The 26,774-nt window shown below is 41.8% G+C and overlaps 1 protein-coding gene across 2 annotated transcripts in view; it reads left to right on the plus strand.

Annotated features, from left to right (window-relative positions):
• Positions 1-23,146: 23,146 nt before the first annotated feature.
• The window catches only part of LOC128639003 (guanylate-binding protein 1), a 130,118-nt gene continuing 126,490 nt past the window's right edge, over positions 23,147-26,774 (plus strand). The window contains exon 1 of one of the 2 annotated variants that reach the window (XM_053691143.1): positions 23,147-23,262. The gene's annotated coding sequence lies outside the window, so the exon portion shown is untranslated. Of the gene's footprint in view, positions 23,263-23,862; positions 23,928-26,774 lie in introns of those variants that run through there. The other variant, XM_053691142.1, reaches the window with a different exon arrangement.

Below are 26,774 nucleotides of genomic sequence, written 5' to 3' on the forward strand. Positions count from 1 at the left end.
TGTCTGTTCTCCTACACTGGACACTGTCTGCCTGTTACCTAAGCCCGTCTCATGATTTTTATGACACCTCCTCCTCTCCCTGCACTTTCTGTCTTCTTAGCTATTCTGTGTTTTAAGATATAATCTGTAAATTCCATTGAGTTTTTTTTTTAGTTTAAGCTTAGGTTTTAAATTTGTTTTACAGGTAAGTTTTTATTTTTTTAACAGGTAGTTTATTTTTACTTTAATTTAGGTGATTTTAAATGGGGTTAAGTTAGGGGGTGTTAGATATTAGTCCTACTGCCAGTTTCTGGAAGACACCTTCTTCAAGCAGTGGTACAGGAAGAAGTCTGCATCCTTCAAGAAAAACATGATTTTCATGCAGGACAATGCTCCATCACACGCGTCCAAGTACTCCACAGCGTGGCTGGCAAGAAAGGGTATAAAAGAAGAAAATCTAATGACATGGCCTCCTTGTTCACCTGATCTGAACCCCATTGAGAACCTGTGGTCCATTATCAAATGTGAGATTTACAAGGAGGGAAAACAGTACACCTCTCTGAACAGTGTCTGGGAGGCTGTGGTTGCTGCTGCACGCAATGTTGATGGTGAACAGATCAAAACACTGACAGAATCCATGGATGGCAGGCTTTTGAGTGTCCTTGCAAAGAAAGGTGGCTATATTGGTCACTGATTTGTTTTTGTTTTGTTTTTGAATGTCAGAAATGTATATTTGTGAATGTTGAGATGTTATATTGGTTTCACTGGTAAAAATAAATAATTGAAATGGGTATATATTTGTTTTTTGTTAAGTTGCCTAATAATTATGCACAGTAATAGTCACCTGCACACACAGATATCCCCCTAAAATAGCTAAAACTAAAAACAAACTAAAAACTACTTCCAAAAATATTCAGCTTTGATATTAATGAGTTTTTTGGGTTCATTGAGAACATGGTTGTTGTTCAATAATAAAATTAATCCTCAAAAAGACAACTTGCCTAATAATTCTGCACTCCCTGTACTTTGCGATGCGGGGCGATGGCGGTTTTGGGGTTAATATGTTTATTTAGTGGTTGTGATGTAGGGGGAAGGAGGTTTAGGGGTTAATAGTGTAATTTTTGGGTTTAGGTGTACTTTGTAAGATTTTTTTATGTAATGTTATATTGTTGCAATTCCAGGGGCGGGATTTTTGCTTACCTTTATAGGGTCCTGTTGCAGTGATTCCAGCCTCTTTTCCTGCATCCAAACGTCAAGAGATTTTCCTGTTGTGACTTGTGGTCCTTCATGAAGCGTGCGAGGAGAACGTCTGTTCCACCTAAGAGACTCCGGGATGAATTTGATGGGTCTTCTTGGTGGAGGGGTCCTGCAAAGTAAAACATAAATATTTAAGAGGTGGAGGACTTTGTCTCTCCCAACCCTGGGTCCTGCTCTCCTATGGGGCCTACTGGTCCCTCCATGGCTCCCCTTATGGTGATGAGTCTCAGGGATGGGTCCCCTAACCCTCCTAGTCAACTCACTTTGTAGGGTCTTCCCCCTACCCCAACCCCTCTAGTCCCTCCTGCCCCACCTGCTACTTAAGGTCAGATACAGGCATTGCCTGCTCTTCCCCCTGCTGCACTGGAAGCTGTTCTGGCTCTGGCACAGTCCCTAGCAGCAGAGATGTCACCTGGTGGGACTATGGCCTTGCTGGATGGAGCCAGGGTTGTGGGGGAGGGCATGGTGTAGGCCTCTTTTCAAGCCCCTTTGATTACTCTGGCTGGTGGCTCCGCTGCCTCCCTCAGACAGTGCATTAAGTGGAGAGGAGCACGGTTGGGTGCAGAGTCAGCGGTGGCTTAGTAGGAGGAATACATCTTCACCTCCTGGTGGCCCCAGAAAGTTGGGGAGGCTCCAGTAGGTGGATAGAACCCTGAGGGGTTGGGGCTAAAGGAGAGGGCAGTCACTGAGGAGGAAGGTGCCCTGCAATCTCAGGCTGTGAGGAGTGCAGCCTCTGGGGAAATATATGTGGCTGTGTCTGGGAAGCATGCAGTTGAGTCTCCGGTGCAGGGAAGGAGCTTGGAAATGACTCCAGATTCACTTGGGGGACCAAGTAATGTGGTGCTTAATATGCCCAACAGAAGTCAAATGGTTGAGTCAGTGGGAGAATGGGCTGTGAATGTTGGCTTTTCTGGTTTCACTACTGGTGAGATCCAAGATGGTGTGAGTGGTCAGTGGTAAAGCATGTTCCTTACACATACAGACCAGTATACAATACAGCTTGACTGATTTATGCTTATTTCCAGCAATATACTATCCTTAGTAAGTAGTAAGATCAAGCACCAAAGTAGTGGGGGGTGCACGCCAAAAGAGATGGGAGGAGTTATACACCTGTGTTAAGGTATTTAAGGTGCTGTGTTACATTGTATTCTAGACATGACTAAGGGTTTGTAACCCGAAACGTAGTCTTCATGTCATTACCTGCTCCTGGTGAATGGAATAAAAAGGAAATTTTGAGACATATGGTGGTGCTGCCTTTCTTTGGATTTTGTATTTCCAACAATATCTCAGAAAGGCAAATTCATTTACAAGTAAAGAGCAACATGGTCAGTGATTTTATATAAGAATAGGCTTACACATCATCCATTTGCTATGAAGTGTTCCATCTCTGCAGCACCAGCTCAAGCAAAGGGAGGGAAATACCTCTACATTGCATGCTGGGGATTTGAGTCCAGAACTGCAGTCACACAATACTGAGTGGGAAAGTGAACTATAAATTCCAGAAAGCTTTGTAGCTCGCAAAATACTTTGCTTCTTAGTCTAAAACTGAACTACATTCAGAGGATTAAAAGACATAAAAACAGACATTCAATTGTCTATTGTTTGTTTTTTTCTGCAGTTTTATGCCAAGTGGAGAGGACGCCCATGTTGATAGGGCTTCCAACTGTTGTGTTAATTAAAAGGGATAGCTTTGCACTGCTGAAGTTTGCATAGTGCTATCTGCTGGTGTGCTTTTTTTTTTGTGGAGTGGTGTTGTTAAATAGAATCTTTGGGTGCTGGGTAGTTTTCTTGCACAAGGTGGGTGAACTGAGAATTCTGCCTTTTTTTACAGATGGATTAGTTTGTATAAGTAGCAGCCAAATATGATATGGTGTATGAAGCTGTAAAAGTAGGAAGGGTTAATAGTGATGGGGAGTCTCATCTATTATTTCAATGCTCTATAAGGTGTTCTAGTGATATATACTTTATAACAGTGACAGTAAATAGTTAACATCTGCTTTTACCTTTGGACGAATGCTAAAAGTAACATTTTCATAATTGTTGCATTTATCTGAAATTAATAAATGAGCCATTCAGCCATTTGCAGATGGGATGTTTTCACAAATATGGCCCAACTCTATAAAGCTCTCTGCTCAGATGAGTTTCTCTATAAAGATTCATCAGTGCTACAACCTCTTATATGTGATTCTTTAAAGGTAAATTTTACCTTGATGCCTGTGTAACATACATTTCTATAGGCGAACGAGAGACACATACTGTCAGGTATTTACCTGCGGTGGTTCGAGAGACGCTGCTCCTTCTCCAGGAGGGACTCTGAAGCCTGATTCCCCTGTCTCAGCATCCCATATGGAGGAACATGAGGGACAAGCTCCTGCTGCTGACTTCCTTTAGGCATGCGCAGCCGCACGCTGCCTAGATTAAAAGGGGCCATGTCCTAACTAAAGAAAGTCCCACCTGAAGGAAAGCCAGGGCCAACAGTTAACAGTTTACCAGAGCTCTGAATTCATGGTAATGAGTCTAGCGTAAATCGTGATTGCATTTACTTTCAACTCATAAAATGAGCAGTAAGCCAGATGAGTGCAAACCTTTGTGATATACCCCCTTTTTTTTTTTGAAAAACATTTTTTATTGAGGTTGGTAGATATGATAACAGCAAGTGATCAGTTTACACAAGAAAGGTACATAGTCTCATTAGTCTATGAAAAGTAATAACAACATATAATGATTTCTCATGGGTCATTCAATGTTATCTAACGAGAGAACTATAGGCAAAACACAAACACATAGACTGTACCTAAATAATTGGAAACTCTTTTTTTCACAAACCAGTTCCTACTTAACATTATAGGTTATAATGTGGTGCGGATGCCAAGATTTGAAAAGCCTGGTAGTAGTGCATGTGAGATATAGGGAGTTGAAAAGTTTGAGTTAATTAATTATCTTAAGTAAATCGGCAAGGCAAAGGATTAATTAGACGGCAAGCGCACCAACAGGTATGAATGGGTGGTAACATGGTTTGGGTGTTATTTAGGGTAGATCAGCGGGCAGGAGCCACTTTTAATGAGGGGGGAGGTAGAGTTGGGGGCACAGGCCATAGGAATGGACATTATAGAGGATAGGACGACGCTATATGTCGTGAGTTGTTAAAGAGTCTTTCCTTGGTTAAGAGTGAAGTAAATATATAACTAAATAAGAGGCTGTGACTTTTAAGATAATATGTAACTTTTATATTAATGTCAGCTTTGTCATATAAGTCATGCTATAATAGGTTAAATGTGAATAAGGCAATAGCCGCCACAAAACTATACCTTGGGTAATATCACAGACTTTAAATGGTAAAGGGCTTAGGTTAGATGTAAAACTGAGCGGTTGCATATGAGTAAGACTGCTGGTGTTAAGTCATGCAGTGTGGCTATCACTAACAGACATGGTTCATTCAGGGAGTCCATGAAACTAAGAGGTAAGTTATTGTTGGAGAGTGATAACAGACAATACTGTAAATCTAGCTTACCAGAAGCAATGTTATATTCATATATTCAGAGAGTTAGGTATATGGTATACATGTTATCCACGTGTTCATGCTGATTCTGAGTATATAATATGACAACTATAAGCCCCTTTTTAAGAGCAAAACCTCAACTCATAGTATATTTAAATAACACGATAGAATAAAATGGGCTGGGCCTACCAAACACATATAAGTGAGTAACAGAGCATAGGAACAACATAGAATGGGTTATCTAAAGATATCAGGATCTCATGAATAAAGGGAAACAGCAGCCTCTAATCTCTATTTTCAAAATGGATATGAGCTAGAGTCCAGCAACTTGTAGGATAGCATGATTTCACCCTCTCTAGACAATATAGAGATGTGCATGAAAATGTACATACATAAGCTGACCAAGATCATATGATGGAAACTGAACCTGCCGTGGTCGTCACTCAATAATAATACCTATATGGACCATAGGTGGAGAACATCTAATATATGTCAGTATAGGGTAACATTATATACTATAAGATAGGATGTGAGGGGGGAGGTTATCAGTGAAAGTAAAGAGTTTACCCGGGATAAGAGGAGTAATCTTAGTGGAGCTGGGTGGTGAGAAGTCTGAAATAAATGAGCTAGCTTAATTCAGGCAAATATTTCCATACATATACACATACGCACATACATACACACACACACACACACATATATATATATATATATACACATACATACATACACACCTATACACATGAACAACAAAAGCAATTAGTATTAAGTAATAAGTATCACCTATATGTTAAACTAACTTTCAACATATGAGCATCTGATAACTATGAGCCCTAACAGCTGGATTATAGAACTGGTGTATGTCTGTACATCTAGAACTGAAGTCGGTATCACATATAACCAGTTCTGGCTTAAAACATAAAATTAGAGAAGAAGAACAGTATAAATAGTATATCAATAATACACTTAACATATAAGTAGGGAGGAACTATCTACAGCTATCAGTGTACCTTACATATTATTCTGGGAATACCAAAAGTACAGTTTACTCCAGGGTGTAAGCTCCAGAACATATTTATCTTAATCTCTAATAAAATATGAAAATAGTAAATTGCAACTTTAAACATGAAGCAGGATTAACTAGTAGGGAATATTGGGTTAGCTGTTTTCAGTCCAGAAGGATATTATACCAGTATACAGACAATAGGTACCTCACTACCACCTCTTTAAAACATAAGTACCCACAAATAAATAAATTTCAGACCGAAAGTCATCATTAGGAGGCATTATCAGGGTGTACTATGTTAGCATAGTCCTTGCCATGCAGGTCATATGCAGGAGCAGTTGCGGGATTACCCGATTCCAAAATGAATGTCCATGGGTACAGGATTGCACCGTATAAGAGGGCGAGTGGGCCGATGTGAGAGAGAATACCGTCGGGTATGAAAGCTCACCTGCTGCACGCCCACTAGGTCGGGTTCACAAGAGTAGGCCAGAGCTAGTTCGCAATGTAAGTCAATCCTGAGTTTTGAGCGGTCAGCAATGGGAGACCAATCCTGGGGTAAGAACGCTTTCACTGTGCTCCCATGCCAAGGCTCAGTTACAGACCAGCCGACAGTATCCGGAACATTATAACCGGCCACAGCCCACACTCCTGACTTCTGTATCACCCCTAGGCTCTCTAGTGAGAGGTAAAACGCTACATCCATCTGTGTTAGGGTGGCAGAAACTGGCTTTAGCCAAGGGGTGCTTGGGGGGTCTTCTTGTTTCCCATTGGAAGCGATCATAAAGGTAAGTTCTCCATTATCGGCTTGCTGCCTATTTAGGGGATCCTCACTCGATAGTAGTTGCCGCTCTAGGGAAGAGATCAGCAAGGAGAGGCTCGTCTTGAGGATCTGGAAATGAGTATCAATACGCCGCTGAGTGCTTAGTTCCCAGTTCTACACAGCCTCCATGTTAGGGTCACACCTCAGGAAAAAGCAAGTAGCTCACAGGAGTCCGCTCCCCTGCACTTAGTTGCGCAAATGTGTTACGGGCAGAACAGTCCGGATGTCAGTAAAGGAGTACAATGCGGTCAGCTACTTCACCCATAGAAAAGACTGCCAGGGTTAGTGGGCCTAGCGTAAAATACTGCAGCGTTTACCACATGGTTAGGTTGAGAGGCCAAAGTCTATATGTCTCCTCCATGTGGAGCTCTTTCCAGCTTAGAGCGTTTAGGCAAACATATATGAGGAGTTAGACAGGAATCCAGCCTTATAAAATTGCATTATTTTTCGTTTTTTAGGTAAATAAGTCAGGAGCTCTGCTTTTGTGTGTCTGTCCTCTTTGGCAGTTGGCTCCGCCCCCCATGATATAACCCTTTTACGCGTTTGCGCTCCACTCATAATCTAGGCCTAAGTTTTCTGAAATTCGATTATTACTTTAGTGTTCTGCCTTGCTCCTATGTTCAAACTTGCTGTTTCTGTAATCTTCAATTTAAACTACCAACTGTTCTTTTTTTATTATTCAGTAAGGCCTAGATTTGGAGTTTGGCGGTAGCCGTGAAAACCAGCGTTAGAGGCTCCTAACGCTTGTTTTAGGCTACCTCTGGTATTTGGAGTCACTCAAAATAGGGTCTAACGCTCACTTTTCAGCCGCGACTTTTCCATACCGCAGATCCCCTTACGTCAATTGCGTATCCTATCTTTTCAATGGGATTTTTCTAACTCCGGTATTTAGAGTCGTGTCTGAAGTGAGCGTTAGAAATCTAACGACAAAACTCCAGCCGCAGAAAAAAGTCAGTAGTTAAGAGCTTTCTGGGCTAACGCCGGTTCATAAAGCTCTTAACTACTGTACTCTAAAGTACACTAACACCCATAAACTACCTATGTACCCCTAAACCGATGTCCCCCCACATCGCCGCCACTCGATTAAATTTTTTTAACCCCTAATCTGCCGACCGCCACCTACGTTATCCTTATGTACCCCTAATATGCTGCCCCTAACACCGCCGACCCCTATATTATATTTATTAACCCCTAATCTGCCCCCCACAACGTCGCCGCCAGCTACCTACACTTATTAACCCCTAATCTGCCGACCGCAAAGCGCCGCCACCTACGTTATCCTTATGTACCCCTAATCTGCTGCCCCTAACACCGCCGACCCCTATATTATATTTATTAACCCCTAATCTGCCCCCCTCAACGTCGCCTCCACCTGCCTACACTTATTAACCCCTAATCTGCCGAGCGGACCGCACCGCTACTATAATAAAGTTATTAACCCCTAATCCGCCTCACTAACCCTATAATAAATAGTATTAACCCCTAATCTGCCCTCCCTAACATCGCCGACACCTAACTTCAATTATTAACCCCTAATCTGCCGACCGGAGCTCACCGCTATTCTAATAAATGTATTAACACCTAAAGCTAAGTCTAACCCTAACACTAACACCCCCCTAAATTAAATATAATTTTAATCTAACGAAATTAATTAACTCTTATTAAATAAATTATTCCTATTTAAAGCTAAATACTTACCTGTAAAATAAATCCTAATATAGCTACAATATAAATTATAATTACATTGTAGCTATTTTAGGATTAATATTTATTTTACAGGCAACTTTGTAATTATTTTAACCAGGTACAATAGCTATTAAATAGTTAATAACTATTTAATAGCTAAAATAGTTAAAATAATTAAAAAATTACCTGTAAAATAAATCCTAACCTAAGTTACAATTAAACCTAACACTATACTATCATTAAATTAATAAAATAAAATACCTATAATTACCTACAATTAAACCTAACACTACACTATCAGTACATTAATTAAATACAATATCTACAAATAACTACAATGAAATAAACTAACTAAAGTACAAAAAATAAAAAAGAACTAAGTTACAAAAAATAAAAAAATATTTACAAACATAAGAAAAATATTACAACAATTTTAAACTAATTACACCTACTCTAAGCCCCCTAATAAAATAACAAAGACCCCCAAAATAAAAAATGCCCTACCCTATTCTAAATTACTAAAGTTCAAAGCTCTTTTACCTTACCAGCCCTGAACAGGGCCCTTTGCGGGGCATGCCCCAAGAAGTTCAGCTCTTTTGCCTGTAAAAAAAAAACATACAATACCCCCCCCCCAACATTACAACCCACCACCCACATACCCCTAATCTAACCCAAACCCCCCTTAAATAAACCTAACACTAAGCCCCTGAAGATCATCCTACCTTGTCTTCACCTCACCAGGTATCACCGATCCGTCCTGGCTCCAAAATCTTCATCCAACCCAAGCGGGGGCTGGCGATCCATCATCCGGTGGCTGAAGAGGTCCAGAAGAGGCTCCAAAGTCTTCATCCTATCCGGGAAGAAGAGGCGATCCGGACCGGCAACCATCTTGATCCAAGCGGCATCTTCTATCTTCATCCGATGACGACCGGCTCCATCCTGAAGACCTCCACCGCGGACCCATCTTCTTCCGGCGATGTCCAACTGAAGAATGACGGTTCCTTTAAGGGACGTCATCCAAGATGGCGTCCCTCGAATTCCGATTGGCTGATAGGATTCTATCAGCCAATCGGAATTAAGGTAGGAATATTCTGATTGGCTGATGGAATCAGCCAATCAGAATCAAGTTCAATCCGATTGGCTGATCCAATCAGCCAATCAGATTGAGCTCGCATTCTATTGGCTGATCGGAACAGCCAATAGAATGCAAGCTCAATCTGATTGGCTGATTGGATCAGCCAATCGGATTGAACTTGATTCTGATTGGCTGATTCCATAGGATTCTATCAGCCAATCAGAATTAAGGTAGGAATATTCTGATTGGCTGATGGAATCAGCCAATCAGAATCAAGTTCAATCCGATTGGCTGATCCAATCAGCCAATCAGATTGAGCTTGCATTCTATTGGCTGATCGGAACAGCCAATAGAATGCAAGCTCAATCTGATTGGCTGATTGGATCAGCCAATCGGATTGAACTTGATTCTGATTGGCTGATTCCATCAGCCAATCAGAATATTCCTACCTTAATTCCGATTGGCTGATAGAATCCTATCAGCCAATCGGAATTCGAGGGACGCCATCTTGGATGACATCCCTTAAAGGAACCGTCATTCTTCAGTTGGACGTCGCAGGAAGAAGATGGGTCCGCGGTGGAGGTCTTCAGGATGGAGCAGGTCGTCATCGGATGAAGATAGAAGATGCCGCTTGGATCAAGATGGTTGCCGGTCCGGATCGCCTCTTCTTCCCGGATAGGATGAAGACTTTGGAGCCTCTTCTGGACCTCTTCAGCCACCGGATGATGGATCGCCAGCCCCCACTTGGGTTGGATGAAGATTTTGGAGCCAGGACGGATCGGTGATACCTGGTGAGGTGAAGACAAGGTAGGATGATCTTCAGGGGCTTAGTGTTAGGTTTATTTAAGGGGGGTTTGGGTTAGATTAGGGGTATGTGGGTGGTGGGTTGTAATGTTGGGGGGGGGGGTATTGTATGTTTTTTTTTACAGGCAAAAGAGCTGAACTTCTTGGGGCATGCCCCGCAAAGGGCCCTGTTCAGGGCTGGTAAGGTAAAAGAGCTTTGAACTTTAGTAATTTAGAATAGGGTAGGGCATTTTTTATTTTGGGGGTCTTTGTTATTTTATTAGGGGGCTTAGAGTAGGTGTAATTAGTTTAAAATTGTTGTAATATATTTCTTATGTTTGTAAATATTTTTTTATTTTTTGTAACTTAGTTCTTTTTTATTTTTTGTACTTTAGTTAGTTTATTTCATTGTAGTTATTTGTAGGAATTGTATTTAATTTATTTATTGATAGTGTAGTGTTAGGTTTAATTGTAGGTAATTGTAGGTATTTTATTTAATTAATTTAATGATAGTATAGTGTTAGGTTTAATTGTAACTTAGGTTAGGATTTATTTTACAGGTAATTTTGTAATTATTTTAACTAGGTAACTATTAAATAGTTCTTAACTATTTAATAGCTATTGTACATGGTTAAAATAATTACAAAGTTGCCTGTAAAATAAATATTAATCCTAAAATAGCTATAATATAATTATAATTTATATTGTAGCTATATTAGGATTTATTTTACAGGTAAGTATTTAGCTTTAAATAGGAATAATTTATTTAATAAGAGATAATTAATTTCGTTAGATGTAAATTATATTTAACTTAGGGGGGTGTTAGTGTTAGGGTTAGACTTAGCTTTAGGGGTTAATACATTTATTAGAATAGCGGTGAGCTCCAGTCGGCAGATTAGGGGTTAATAATTGAAGTTAGGTGTCGGCGATGTTAGGGAGGGCAGATTAGGGGTTAATACTATTTATTATAGGGTTAGTGAGGCGGATTAGGGGTTAATAACTTTATTATAGTAGCGCTCAGGTCCGCTCGGCAGATTAGGGGTTAATAAGTGTAGGCAGGTGGAGGCGACGTTGTGGGGGGCAGATTAGGGGTTAATAAATATAATATAGGGGTCGGTGATGTTAGGGCAGCAGATTAGGGGTACATAGGGATAATGTAAGTAGCGGCGGTTTACGGAGCGGCAGATTAGGGGTTAATAATAATATGCAGGGGTCAGCGATAGCGGGGGCGGCAGATTAGGGGTTAATAAGTGTTAGGTTAGGGGTGTTTAGACTCGGGGTACATGTTAGAGTGTTTGGTGCAGACGTAGGAAGTGTTTCCGCATAGCAAACAATGGGGCTGCGTTAGGAGCTGAACGCGGCTTTTTTGCAGGTGTTAGGTTTTTTTTCAGCTCAAACAGCCCCATTGTTTTCTATGGGGGAATCGTGCACAAGCACGTTTTTGAGGCTGGCCGCTTGCGTAAGCAACTCTGGTATAGAGAGTTGAAGCTGCGTTAAATATGCTCTACGCTCCTTTTTTGGAGTCTAACGCAGCCTTTATGTGGACTCTCAATACCAGAGTTATTTTTTGGTGCGGCCAGAAAAAAGCCGGCGTTAGCTTTTCGGGTTGTTACCGACAAAACTCCAAATCTAGCCGTAAAGCTTTTAAAAGACTTTCCAAACACCCTAACCTCCACACATATACATTATGGTACAGTATAGTGCTCAACAAAATAATGAGTTTAAAATTGTCTATTGAAAGTACAAATTACCAAAAATAATATTAATAATATGTATTAAAATTCATATAAAATATTCAGCAAATTGTGAATTTATATGATGCTGTGAAATTCATGTTTAAAGTATGCAAGGAAAATTGTATTTAATGTACAATGGGCTAGATTACCAACTTTTGAGATAATGTTAGTTTTTTTGTTTTTTGGGGGGGATGTTTTTTGTTTTCTTTAGATTAGATTTTTTTTTTTTTAAATTTGGACAGCAAAAGAGCTGAGTGCCATTTTAAAGGCAATGCCCATCCAAATGCTCTTTATGGGGAAATGGGTAATTTAGGATTTTTTTAGTTCGATTTTTTTTTATTTTGGGGGTTTGGGTGTGGGGGGTTGTAATGTTAGGGGTTAGTGTTTTTTTAAAGCACTTTTTTAAATGCCCTACAAAAGCTCCTTTTACTGGCTATTGATAGTTTATTTTTAGAATATTTTTTTTTATTTTGGGGTGTTTTTTAAGGGGTATTAGAATAGGATTAGGTTTTTGATTTTTTTGGTAATTTAATTTTTTTATTTTCTGTAATGGTAGGATTTTCTATTTTTGTGTAATATTTTAATTTTTAAGTTTAGGTTTTTATTTAATTTTACAGTTAAGTTTTTTTTAGTTAATTGAGGGGTATTTTAATTTGGGTTAAGTTAGGGGGTGTTAGGTTAGGGGTTTAGATGTAAGTTTGTAACTTTGTGTTGTGGGGGGATGGCGGATTAGGGGTTACTAGTTTATTTAGGTATGTTGCTATGTGGGGGGATGGCAGATTTGGGGTTAATAGTTTATTTAGTTACATTGTGATGTGGATTGGCGTATTAGGTGTTATTAGTTTATTTACGTAGTTTGCAATGTGGGGATGGCGGTTTAGGGGTTAATAGTATTATTTAGTGTTTTCAATGTGAGAGGATGGCGGATAAGTGGTCAATAGTGTAGTTTATGAGTGTTAGTGTACTTTGTAATGTATTTGTGTTGTGTTTTGTGCAAATTTTTATTCTCGGAACCCAGTTTACCACAGCTCTTAGATTGCGGTAAGGATTGAAACAGGAAAAGGCAATTGCACTATTACAATCATGATTTCGCTGAACTTGTAATATCAGTTGAAGGAAAATGGCGCTAGCACATAACCGTTTGGGCTCCAATTGTAATCTAGCCCAATGTTGTTTAAAAATATAAAAAATAAAATCATACTAAAAAATATACAATAGAAATCAAGTTTGATTTAGTTATGTAAAATGAGTCTTGCAGCCTTGACGAGTGAGCTAAAGCAGAGTGTTCATTGGGCATCAAAAGTTCTCAGAGGTTCCATCAAATTCTCTAATCATATTAACCCTTTATTTCGTCAAAAAATCGGGTGCATTTGTCTCAAAATACATAATACACTTATTGCACTTATAGAAAAACACATATGTGAAACCAGAAGCAAATGCAAGGGAAGGTAGAGCCTAATTTAATTTGCATGTGCTTTAATACCAACTGTCATGAGATGCAGGACACAGTATAGAAGGTACAACGCTATTTTATTGCAGAACATAGAAATATACAGCTTGTACAACACATCTAACTTGGTAAGTGCGACATAGACAATAATGGCCCTAAACCACGCCCCCATCCGGTGACGTCACTTCCCACTCTCATCACATCTTTCCCCTTTTCAAAGGACAAAGCATACATTTTTTTTTCTTTTGAATACATCAAATAACAAGGTATACAAGAAGCATACCAAAATAGTTTTGTTTAGTATACAACAAATAACAAGTTAAAGAGAATATATAAAAACAACATGAAATACAATCCTGACTTGAACATCGGGGTAGACTACCCTAGTCCACAGTGACCATGGGATTATTCTGCCCATACTTCCGGTCACTGCTCTAACTAGTGTTAATCCCGATATCGGGCTGGAAGTTTCACCACCCTTCCACTTGATGTCATTTTACATGAACTGTCCTCTGATACAGAAGAAGGTGATTGAGAGTCTGCTGGAAGCAAAGAAGTATCCCCGGTGTGATCTTGCTGAGGGGAAGGCACCCCTCTCAAAACAGGGGATCCCACCGGCGGTGGTACTGAGGCATCCAGTCCCAAACTCTCAGGTACTGGCTGAAGATGTTTTCGATTTCGAAGTGTGACTATCCCTCCATCAGTAAGGACTACATAAGACCTTGGTTCTGGAGAGCGTCCAATTACCGTAGCAGGCGTCTTCCATTTCTTCTCATCATCCAGTTTAACTCTGACACTTTGCCCCACATTCAGCTCCTGCAAGGGCCTCATAGAGTGTTTTCTGTAGTAGAAGAATCGATAGCCCCTTTTAGCCTCTTCATCCCTCCTAAGGATCTCGTCCTGAAGAACAGAGCTAGTTGGCTGGAAGACACCCACATAGGGTAAAGTGGTGCGAATCTGACGTCCTAGCATCAGCTGTGCCAGGCTAAAACATGTGGCTTGAATGGGAGTCACCTTATAGGACAAGAGGGCTAGGTACGGCTCAGATTGCTTCAAAATAAACTTTGTTGTTTGAAGTGCCCTTTCAGCCATTCCATTGGCCTGTGGGTAATGTGGACTCGACGTAGAATGGACAAAATCATATTCACTGCTGAAAGAGCTGAACTCCGTGGAAGCAAACTGCATTCCTTTATTACTCACTAACTCCATTGGTATGCCCCACCAGACGAATAAGCTCTTGAGATGGGTGATAACGGCTTGACTTGTAATCTCATTCAAAGGTCCAAATACCTGGAATAGTAGTCAATCACGACTAGGTACTTTTTCCTGTGCAGTTCAGCAGCTATTTTCTGCCACGGGCCTGCAGGCAGCGGAGTATGACTCAAGGGCTCCCATCTCTGAGTAGGCCGGTGTTCCCGGAAAAAGGCACATTTTGACACATGGCTTGCAATGTCGGAACTGATCCCAGGCCACCATACTGCTGTAGCTGCCCTTTCTCTGCACTTTGTAATGCCCAAGTGGCCATCATGAATCCTGCTTAACATCTCCTGCCGCATGCTAACAGGAATAACAATGAGGCCCTGGAACAGCACCAACCCATCCAGCTCCGTGAGCTTCGACCTCTCTGACTGGTAAGAACTGGTAAGGGACTTTATGGTCAGTCTCCAGACTAAATTTCTTTAAACCCACTAGGTAACGCTGGAAGCGCTCACAGGCCCAAACTGCAGCCAGGCACTCTTTCTCAATTTGGGCGTATTTCGACTCAGCAGTCGTCATTGTACAGGAACAGTAGGTGATGGGCTGTAGTTTGTTCCCATTAACTGCAGGAGGGCGGCTTCTAACCCATAACTGCTTGCATCAGCACTAACCACAGTCTTTTTGGAAGGGTCATAGAACCCCAACACTGGGGCAGACCCCAGTAGGGACTTGACCTACACAAAAGATTCTTCTTGTGAAGGTCCCCAGACCCAGGCAACATCTTTCTTTAGCAACTCTGTGATAGGGTGTAGTATTGTGGATAAATCTGGAAGGAACCTGCCCACATAATTCACAAGGCCCAATATTTGTCTCAGCTCATGTACATCAGAAGGACTTTTCATCTGTTCAATAGCAAGGATTTTATCAGGGTCCATCTTGATGCCATCCCCATTGATGATATGCCCAAAGTAACATAACTCAACCTTCCTAAAATGGCATTTCTCCTTATTCAATTTCAGCCAGGACTTTCTAATGGTCTGCAGCACACAACTCAATCGCTGATCATGTTCTTCCAATGTAGACCCATACACCAAGATGTCATGCATGACGACTGCCGTGCCCTTGTGGTCCCTTAGAAGAGAACTCATCTCTCTTTGAAAGATTTCAGGAGCAGAGGATATCCCGAAGGGGAGTCTGCAGAAGCAAAACCAACCTACCAGTGTAATTAAGGTAGTCAGTTTGCGGCACTTTGGATCTAGAGGTATCTGCCAGAAGCCGATGGAAGCATCGAGTGTGGAGAAGAACTTTGCCCCAGCCAATTTCGGGGGTATTTCTTCAAGTGTCGGCAGCACATATCTCTCTCTCTTCACCACCTCATTCAGCTTTTTCAATTCTACGCAGATGCGTACCTTCCCGTTTTTCTTCGCAACAGGCACAATGGGGGCACACCAGTCAGTTGCTTCAACAACCTTTTCAATGACTCCCATATTCTTTATATGCAGAAGTTCCTTCTAATCTTCAGGCATGAGTGGGAATGGAATTCTACAAGGAGTGGAAATGCTGTATGGGACTGTGTCACCTTTAAGTGATATTCTGACTGGGTTGCAATTCAGTAGGCCCAATTCACCAAACATGTCTTCTGAAATCTCACTCTGGCAACCAGGCCCAAACCACAGGTTGCTTTTCTGCTCAATAGGTTGTTAACACACTGACCTCTAATCACATGTACCCACATGGTGAATTTTCTCTGCTTGTACTCGCAGCTGGCAAGAAATTTACCCGCACAATCGATGCGGCCACCAGGACTATAAACTTTAGTTGTAACTTTCACCAGCTGAGGCTATCAAGGCAGTTTTATGAATGCTGCAAGGGACATAACAGTGATATATGCTCCTGTGTCAATCTTAAAGGCAACTTTGGCTCCCATTACATTATGGGTAACCCACCAATCTTCATCTGAACCAGACCGTTCAACAATGGACCCTACAAAGGACACTTCTTGACCCTCCTGGTTACCGTCCACCTGCATCTCCTAAATGTATTCAGTTTTACTTGATACTCCAAAATGACCCATTCGGTTACATTTTCTACATCTTTTGTCTTTAGCAGGGTATACGACACTCTGAACATGGGTACGGTTACACCGCCATCCTCTTCTGGGACTATCTGTTGGCCTTGGTCTACAGCTCACACTGTGCCTTTCACTAGCATCTCTCCTGAACTGCTGCACTTCATCCACAATTCTCTCAGACCTCAGATCAGCACTTCACCAGTTCCCTCTGGCTGGCCATCCTAATAGCCCCATCTAACGTTAATTCAGCCTCCAACTGTAGCTTCAGTGAGACTTCAGCATCTGCAATTCCTATGACTATTCTGTCTCTGGTTTGCTCCTCTTTAGCAATTCCAAACTCACAGAATTCATCTAGTTCATACAGGCTGCGCACAAATGACTCCACAGGTTCGTCCACACGCTGAGCACGTTTGTGAAAACAAGCCCTCTCATGAATCACATTTCTTTGGGCACAAAGTGGGCACTGAGTTTATTCATAACTATATTAAAGTCAAATTCTTCCCCTTCTTGGAAAGTAAAGGCATTGAACACTTTCTCCACATCTTTCCCCATAGAATATAATAGAGAATTAACTTATACTTCACCACTCTCCTTGTCCAGCTTGGAAGCAATCCTGAAGCGTTGAAACCGCTGATGCCATGTGGGCCAAGCTGCAGGCTGAGAGAAATCAAAAGGCTCAGGTGGGGTAAACTTCGACATCGTCATTAATCAGGAAACAGAAATGCAGGCAAGTACTTCTGACACCATGTCATGAGATGCAGGACACAGTATAGAAGGTACAACGCTATTTTATTGCAGAGCATAGAAGTATACAGCTTGTACAACACATCTAACTTGGTAAGTGTGACATAGACAATAACGGCCCTAAACCATGCCCCCATCCGGTGACGTCACTTCCCACTCTCATCACACCAACTTTTTTATATTCTCTCTCCCTTGCAAGATTCTTGTCAGGGTTTTTACCTGTTTTGTTTGCCATGTGCTGCTGGCAGCCATTTTACTTACCTCTCTTGCTGACTTTAGTGCATACTGTGTGATGCTGCTCATTTCCTGCACTTCTTTTTATGGCCAGACTGGTGTGAGACAGGATGCAGTCTCAGAATTGTGATGTCATCACTTATTATTTAAAGGGCCTCTGTTCACTATACTTTGCCCTTGCGTTGTGTCAGACCGGTTTGTGTGAGCTCCTGTGGATTACCTGGCTGTCTGACGTCCCTCCTGGTTCCTGATCCCTGGCTTGTTCGTGACTCTGCTGTTTTCCTTGTTCCTGATTCTGGCTCGTCAGACTACTCGCTTTGGCTCCTGTCTCAGCTCGTATGACTATTCACTTTGGCTCCTGACTCAACATGTCTGACTACCAGCTCTGGTTTTGATTCCTGGCTTAATTTTTGACTTGTGGACTTTTTATTATTTTTTGCTATTAATAAAGGTGTGATTATTTTTGCACTTCTCATCTCAGTCTAATTCCTGGCACCCTGACATTACGCAAGGGCCATGAATCCTGATGGTGCTGATAATCCACCTTTACCTGCCATAATTTCCAGGATGGATGAACAGGATCACCGCTTGGATCAATTTGCACTAGCCCTGCAAACCCTGCTGACTCGCACTGCACCAAAGTGTCCTGCAAGTTATGGCTGCTCCTGTTTCCGCTGCTGCACCTAGTCCTACCAGAAGCATGTCCAGTTCTGCACCTCTACCTCAGCGATATGGAGGCGATCCTAATCAGTGCAGAGGGTTTTTGAACCAGGTGGGCATTTACTTTGAGATGTTACCTCAGGCGTTTCCCTCTGACAGAGCTAAGGTGGGATTTCTCATCTCGTTACTCTCTGACACAGCTCTTGCCTGGGCTAATCCCTTGTGGGAGACTAATAAACCTGTGATTTCAAATTACCCTGAATTTGTGGCCTCCTTTCGAAGGGTATTTGATGTTCCGGCTCGCTCCTCCTCTGCTGCTAAACGACTCATGTCCATTCAGCAAGGTACAAGATCTGTTGCTCAGTGTGCCATTGAGTTCCGTACATTTGCCACAGAGGTAGGTTGGAACAATGAAGCCCTTGTTGCCGCCTTCTTTCATGGGCTCTCTGATGCGATTAAAGATGACCTTGAGGCATTGGTGTCTTTTTTGATCCTAATTGACATCAGACTAAGTGAGAGGCCCTTTCAAGGAGGGCTTGCAGAAGCCTCCTGTTCCGTTGTCTCCTACGTGTTTGTTCCCAACCATGCCTCCTTCTCCTCCCATGCTTCCTGGTCCCGAGTCACCAGATACTGCTGAGCCGATGTGGTTGGGATTCACGTGTCTCTCCGTGGCGGAGAAGGCCTTTAGGAGGAGGGAGGGGATCTGCCTCTATTGTGGGTTACAAGGCCACCTTTTGAAGTCTTGTCTTACACGGCCGGGAAACGCTTACACCTAAGGTCCTGTCGGGGGCAGACCTTGGGTGTTTTATCCTCATCCCCAGAACCTCTAAAGAAGAAACCTTTGGTAACAGTTGTCCTTTCCTGGGTGGACTCCTCCATAGTCACCCAGGCTCTTATTGACTCCGGTGCTGTGGGCTATTTCATTGACAGTGCTTTTGTACCATAACACTCCATTCCTGTTTTGCCTCGGTCCCTTCTGCTTGCTATTAAGGCCATTGCTGGCAGGACCCTTCAGCCCGCACTCGTTACTCACGAAACTGCTCTGTTATCCATGGCTGTTGGGGCTCTCCATTTTGAAACCCTCCAGTTCCAGGTGATAAACTCTCCACATTTTCCGGTTGTTCTGGGTTATCCCTGGCTCCAAAAGCACAATCCCTGTCTCGACTGGCACAGGTCCGATATTTTGTCGTGGTCTCCGCAATGTATTTCCACTTGTCTTCGGAAACCAGTTAAAGTCTTGTGCACTTCTTCGGTATCTCAATTGCCAGAGGAGTACTGAGAGTTCCTAGACGTTTTTGACAAGGTGCACGCCAGTACGTTGCCTCCTCACCGGTCTTACGATTGTGTCATAGACCTGCAACCCAGAGCCATTCCTCCTCGGGGCCGGGTTTACCCTCTGTCTGTTGCAGAGAATTGTGCTATGGAGGAGTATGTTGCCGATGCTCTGTTGCGGGGGATCATCCGCAAATCCTGCTCTCCTGCATGGGCTGGCATCTTCTTTGTGAAGAAAAAGGGTGGCGAGTTAAGGCCATGCATCAATTATAGGGGTATTAATCGTCTTACCATTAAGAATGCTTACCCTATTCTGCTCATTACGGAACTCTTTGACCACCTCAAGGGAGCTACGGTCTTTACCAAACTTGATTTGAGAGGAGCGTACAATCTCATTAGGATCAAGGAGGGTCACAAATGGAAAACAGCATTTAACACCAGGAGCGGGCATTATGAGTATCTTGTAATGCCCTTTGGCCTATGTAATGCTCCTGCTGTTTTCCAGGAATTTATTAATAATGTCCTACAAGATATGTTGCAACAGTGTGTTGTGGTGTACTTACACGACATCCTCACTTACCCACACTTGAGGCACATCGTTCTGATGTTACACAGGTTCTTCAGAGACTACGTGAGAATGGCCTGTTTTGTAAACTCGAGAAATATGAGTTTCATCAGACTCACCTAATCTTCCTAGGTTATTTTATCTCTGTTGCAGGGTTCTTCATGGATCTTGACAAGATATCTGCAGTGCTTCAGTGGCCTCGCCCAGTTGGTCTTCGGTCTATTCAACCTTTTTGGGGTTTGCCAATTACTATAGAAAGTTTATTAAAAACTTTTCTTCCTTGGTCAAACCTATCACAGACATGACCCGTAAAGAGAATGGTCCACTCCATTGGTCACCTACTGCCATTAAGGCCTTTGATAGTCTTAAGACTGCCTTTGCTGCTGCTCCAGTTCTGACTCATCCTAACCCTGTCCTGCCTTTTGTTCTTGAGGTTGATGCGTCTGAGACTGGAGTAGGTGCCCTCTTGTCTCAACGTCCTACGCCTGACGGTTCCTTGCATCCGTGTGGTTTCTTCTCTAAGAAATTGTCTCCAGCGGAGAGCAATTATGAAATTGGCAACAGGAAATTACTGGCCATAATTTTGGCACTCAAGGAATGAAGGTATCTTCTCGAGGGTACTAGCGTGCAAGTGCTCATTCTTACTGACCACAAGAATTTAACTTATCTTTCTGAAGCAAAAAGTTTGTCACCCCGACAGGCCAGATGGACGCTATTTTTGTCTCGGTTTAATTTTATGGTCTCCTACCTGCCTGGTAGTAAGAATGCTAGGGCTGATGCCCTCTCTCAACAATTTTCGCCTCTGTCCAAGGAGGAGTCTGTATCTACTCCTGTTATACCTCCTGACCATATTTTGGCTACCATACATACTAATTTGACTTCTCCCTTGGGGAGGAGATCCTGACTGCACAAGCCAATGCACCTCCTGAGAAACCTAGTGGTAAGTGTTTTGTTCCTGAGAATCTTCGAACTAAACTTTTGCACACTTACCACTATCCTAAAGCCGCAGGTCACCCAGGCAAGAACCAAATGATTTGGTCTGTCACTCGACAATTCTGGTGGCAAGGTCTTCGTTCTGATGTTGCTGCATATGTTGCCTCCTGCTCAGTTTGTGCACAGAATAAGACTCCTCAATGTCTTCCTGTGGGTCTTCTTCAACCTATTGCTAATGGTGAGCGTCCTTGGACACATCTTTCCATGGACTTCATTATCAAGCTCCCTGTTTCCAATGGCAATACTGTTATCCTTATGGCGGTTGACCGTTCTTCTAAAATGTCACATTGCATTCCCTTGAAGAAGTTGTCTACCGCTCAGGAGCATGCTTCAATTTTTGCCCGGGAGGTCTTCCATTTACATGGGTTACCCAAGGAGATAGTGTCGGACCGGGGTAGCCAGTTTGTCTCCAGATTTTGGTATTCCTTTTGTGCTCAAATGGGGATCAAGCTTTCCTTCTCCTCTGCATATCACCCTCAATCCAATGGGGCTGCGGAACGGTCTAATCAAGCTCTGGAACAGTTCCTCCTTTGCTATGTCTCAGATCACCACAATAATTGGTCTGAACTGTTACCTTGGGCAGAGTTTGCTCGTAATAGTGCTATTAATGCTTCCTCCAAGTTATCCCCGTTCATGGTGAATTATGGATTTCAACCATCCTTGTTGCCCGATTCATTCATGTCTCAGGGTATTCTGGCTTTGGAGGAGCATCTCCGGCAACTCTGTTCCACGTGGATGCAGAATCAGGATTGCCTTCATCGTTCTATGCAGCGTCAAAAGTTCCAGGCTGATCGTAGGTGTCTGCCTGCGCCTTCCTACCAAGTTGGTGAGAGAGTTTGGCTGTCCTCCCGCAACTTGAACCTTTGTGTGCCTTCCAATAAACTGGCTGCCCGTTATGTTGGTCCTTTTCGAATACTCCAACGGGTCAATCCTGTGGCTTACGCTCTTGACCTTCCTCCTGCAATGCGCATCTCCAATGTTTTTAATGTCTCTCTCTTGAAACCATTGGTTTGTAATCGGTTTACCACTGTGTTGCCTTGTCCCCATCCTATCTTTGTTGACAACCATGAGGAGTATGAGGTCAGCAGCATTATTGACTCTCGTATGTCCAGGGGCCGCATACAGTATTTGGATCACTGGAGGGGCTACAGTCTGGAGCCCATAGTGTAAATGACAACCAGGTGTAGATAAAAACATAAGGTTAAAATTATCCATTCCATAAAAGTGAAAGCCATAAAATTATTGTAGAGACAATGAGCACATCTAGGCAAGTATCCACACTTGCTTTTTTTCAGAAGTATGCTGTATAAATTGTTAACACTGCACCAGAGAACTCTGGGTACGATATTCAAATTAGATATACAATAACTCATGCTTTTTGCTTCCAGTAGGTGCAGCAAAACAGCACCACCTCTGGACAGCTGTTTCAAGCTCATTTGCTCTCATTAGCAGAAGATAGGTTTGATTTGCTGCTAAGTGAAGTTTATTTCCAGGGTAAAAGCATTATTCATTTAAATTACGGTGGAGATAATAATAATGGTATAGTATGAATCTGCTGGGTCTGCTGAAAACAACACTATACAATATGTCTGGTTTTCTCACTGATAAATTACCTATAGTAGGGCTTCAATGTGAGCAGAATCTAAAAACTCTAAAACAGCTACTCACAGGGGTGGAAATAGCTCAGCAGTTAAGAGGAAAATTCAATAAGTCCACAAAAGTCAGAGTACACCCTCTATGTGCCAGATTGTCAGTTTTTAAAACTATATGGGTCTAATGAGTTGCATTATTTTTTTAGATATGTTCAAAACACTTTAATATAAAATGATACAAAACATGGGTGTCCGGAGGGGGTGCTTGCCCCCTCTGGAGGCAGACTGGGCTGGGGGGCAATTCCCCTCTGGGCTGTTAGTATTGGTGCAATTAATAAGGTTAGTGCAGGTCCTGCAGGATTAGAGGATGCAGCCTTGTGCATAGATCAGAGGGGCTCATAAGGCTGCATCTCTGGGTGAGATAACATAAAGCCACCCATATGCCGACGTATAATTTAATAGAAACAACGGAAGCACAAAGCCTGTCTGATCTGCTGTGCGGTGCTTCTGCATTTATAATAGTATTTCTAGCAGCTGCAGCCTGGAGGAACCTCAGCAAGTCAGTGGGGTGGGGCCGCCTGTGTCTGTGTTGACCAGGAAGTAGCTGCAGCACTATCTCTCACTCCTCTGAATGTTTAAAAGGGTAAGCTACAATTTACTCACAGACTTTCTCCCTCTCAAGTTGTGTAGAGATTGTTCCCCAGCTATAATTGAGGGATCCCAGCCTTATCATTGTATGGGTTGCAGCAAGGTGCTGCTCTATGTGAAGGGGTGGGAAGACAGCTGTTCAGCTTGCTATTGGAGTTATCTCTACCAGTGCCCTTACCAAATGTTGGTGAATATCAGCACTGCCTATGTGTTGTCCTGTTCATTTTGTTATTGCTGCTAAATATCTGAAACTCCAGGCTATTGTGTTTGGTTTCCTAAGACGTATAGATATAGTTGTCAAGACTCATTAGGTTGTAGCAATAAGAAAAGCCCAACATGCTTCTATCAGATATGAAAAAAAAAAAATACAGGGAATACTGGTCATTGTACTAAAATGCTTATTTTCTGATATATAAATTCAATAAAATAATAGCTTAAAATGTACTTCTAAATGATTATATGCCATAGAACATGTAAAACATCTGATGCTTTCTTGTATGTATATATATTTTTTATACTTCCCCAAAGCTGCTGGTAATCTGTGCTCACATGACAATTTCAGAAAACAAACACTTTCACTTTCATTATGATTCTAAAGTAAAATAAAACTGAAAGGCAATGATTGCACTGCAGCTTCAAATCTGCTGTGAATGATCCGAGGTAAGGAGCAAGAACAGAGGGCTCTAGGGTGGCAATATTAAATGTACAAATGTAGAATTTACCAGGAACTAAGACTGAATATAATAAAAGATTAAAAATAGAAATGTAGACTGTAAGATCTCCAGAGCAGGGACCCTCTCCTGTACTAGCTTGTTTTGTTTAGATTGTTATGTTTTTGTATATTACAGCAAATTGTTGTCAGTTTGTGCTATTGATATTAGGGTTCATACATCCATGTTTGTCTGAACTAATACAAATATAAGATTCAGTTAACCCTTTGATGACAGGATTCATTTGTCTACATCGGAACAACGTTCCGATGTTAACAAATTGAAACCCTGTGATCGTGCACGCAATCGCAAGATTTCAATGATGGGATCGGGTCGGGGGGCGTCCCTATGACACTAGGCACACCCTCCAGACCGCAATCGCATCCTAGAAGTGCCGTTGGCTTCAGGACTATTCTATCTTAACGGCGCTAGAGCCCGGCGCGGTTAGGACGGAATAAAACGTCATAACAGCGTTAAAAAGTTAAAAAACAAAAGATTGGTCGCCATGCCCTACTCCCTTTCGTTAAGGTGCTTTATCAATAATTCAGTATAGTTAATAATAATACTTTATTAAAAGTAGTTAGATAAACAGACATATATTACTTTCTAATTACCATTTAATATCTAAATATAAATATTTTTATATATAACCGAAACTACCCAATAATACCACTGTTATTGTAAAGAATGCCTTTTTTATCATGATTGTTGATGTAAAATTTATAATCCACCTTAAGAGAGGAAATAACTTGATAGACAATGTGAAAGAGAGGGGCGGGGTAAACATTTGCTCAAGCAAAGTACATAACAGTATTAACCCAAGCCTCTCTGGGAGAAAACGGGACAAGCACAACTTTCAGATGGGTTTCACAGCAAAAGGCAGCAAAATAAATAATGAATGTATATTGTAATAATGTTATGCTTTAAAAAATGAGACATTTTATACATTGTTAAACGCTAGGATTACCATTGGAACAAATAAAGGGGACTTTCATTCATGAAGTAAAAATTACTTCAAGGTGACAGTTTCTTTATTGTTCCATGCTAATGCAGCCAACCTGCTGAACCAGTGACGTGCAGTAACGTCAGAGGCTGGTGAGGCAGTGGCTAGGATACGCCTTCATTCTTTAGATATCCTTTGTTGAAGAAATAGCAATGCACATGGGTGAGCCAATCACATGAGGTATCTATGTGCAGCCACCAATCAGCAGCTATGAGCATATTTAGATATTATTTTCAACAAAGCATATCAAAAGAATGAAGAAAATTAGATATTAGATGTAAATTGGAAAGTTATTTAAAATTGCATGCTCTTTCTAAATCATGAAAAGAAACATATGGGGTTCATGTCCCTTTAAATGGTGTCCTTGGAAAACTGGTCAACTTAGTAAACATCTGATTTAAGTCTAAAGGATTGTAACAGAAACTCTTGCCAGATAACAAAATGCTTGCTCTGATTATGAGATCTAGAAATCCATCCCCATTAAAATATGTTTAAAACATACTTTTTACTTTAATGCTGCAAATTATGCTTATAGATTCTTTTATTATTCAGTAAATATAAAAATGTCTTGATCCAGTGGCGGCTGGTGAAATTTAAAGATGTGGGGCGCTTGACCCCACCTCTTTAAATAAAGCCACACCATCAGATGGCACTACCAATTCATTAATTAAATAAATAAAAGGTAGACAGAAACACAGAAAAGCATTCGGGGGGAGAGGGAGAGAGAGACGTGGGGAAAGAGACACAGAGGGTTAGAGAGAAAGAGAGACACAATCACAAACAGAGGGTTAGAGAGAAAGAGAGACACAATCACACACAGAGGGTTAGAGAGAGAGAAAGAGAGACACAATCACACACAGAGGGTTAGAGAGAAAGACACACAATCACACACAGAGGGTTAGAGAGAGAGAAAGAGAGAGAGACACAATCACACACAGAGGGTTAGAGAGACACAATCACATACAGAGGGTTAGAGAAAGAGAGACACTCACACACAGAGGGTTAGAAAGAGAGAGAAAGAGAGACACAATCACACACAGAGGGTTAGAGAGAGAGAGAAAAAGAGAGACACACAATCATACACAGAGGGTTAGAGAGAGAGAGAGAAGAGAGAGAGACACAATCACACACAGAGGGTTATAAAAGAGAGAGAGAGAGAGAGAGAGACACAATAACACACAGAGGGTTAGAGAGAGAGAAAGAGAGAAAATCACACACAGAGGGTTAAAGAGAAAGAGAAAGAGACACAATCACACACAGGGTTAGAAAGAGAGAGAGAGACACAATCACACACATAGGGTTAGAGAGAGAGAAAAAGAAAGACAATCACACACAGAGGGTTAGAGAAAGAGGAGACACAATCACACACAGAGGGTTAGAGAGAGAGAGAAAGAGAGAGACACAATCACACACATAGGGTTAGAGAGAGAGAAAGAGAGCGACAATCACACACAGAGGGTTAGATAAAGAGAGCGAGACACAATCACACACAGAGGGTTAGAGAAAGAGAGAGAGACACAATCACACACAGAGGGTTAGAGAGAGAGACATACAATCACACACAGAGGGTTAGAGAGAGAGAGACACACAATCACACACAGAGGGTTAGAGAGAGAGAGAAAGAGAGAGAGACACAATCACACACAGAGGGTTAGAGAAAGAGAGAGACACAATCACACACAGAGGGTTAGAGAAAGAGAGAGAGAGAGACACAATCACACACAGAGGGTTAGAGAAAGAGAGAGACACAATCACACACATAGGGTTAGAGAAAGAGAGAGAGACACAATCACA

The sequence above is a fragment of the Bombina bombina genome, chromosome 8 (assembly GCF_027579735.1).
Source record: "Bombina bombina isolate aBomBom1 chromosome 8, aBomBom1.pri, whole genome shotgun sequence".
Classification (NCBI taxonomy): domain Eukaryota; kingdom Metazoa; phylum Chordata; class Amphibia; order Anura; family Bombinatoridae; genus Bombina; species Bombina bombina.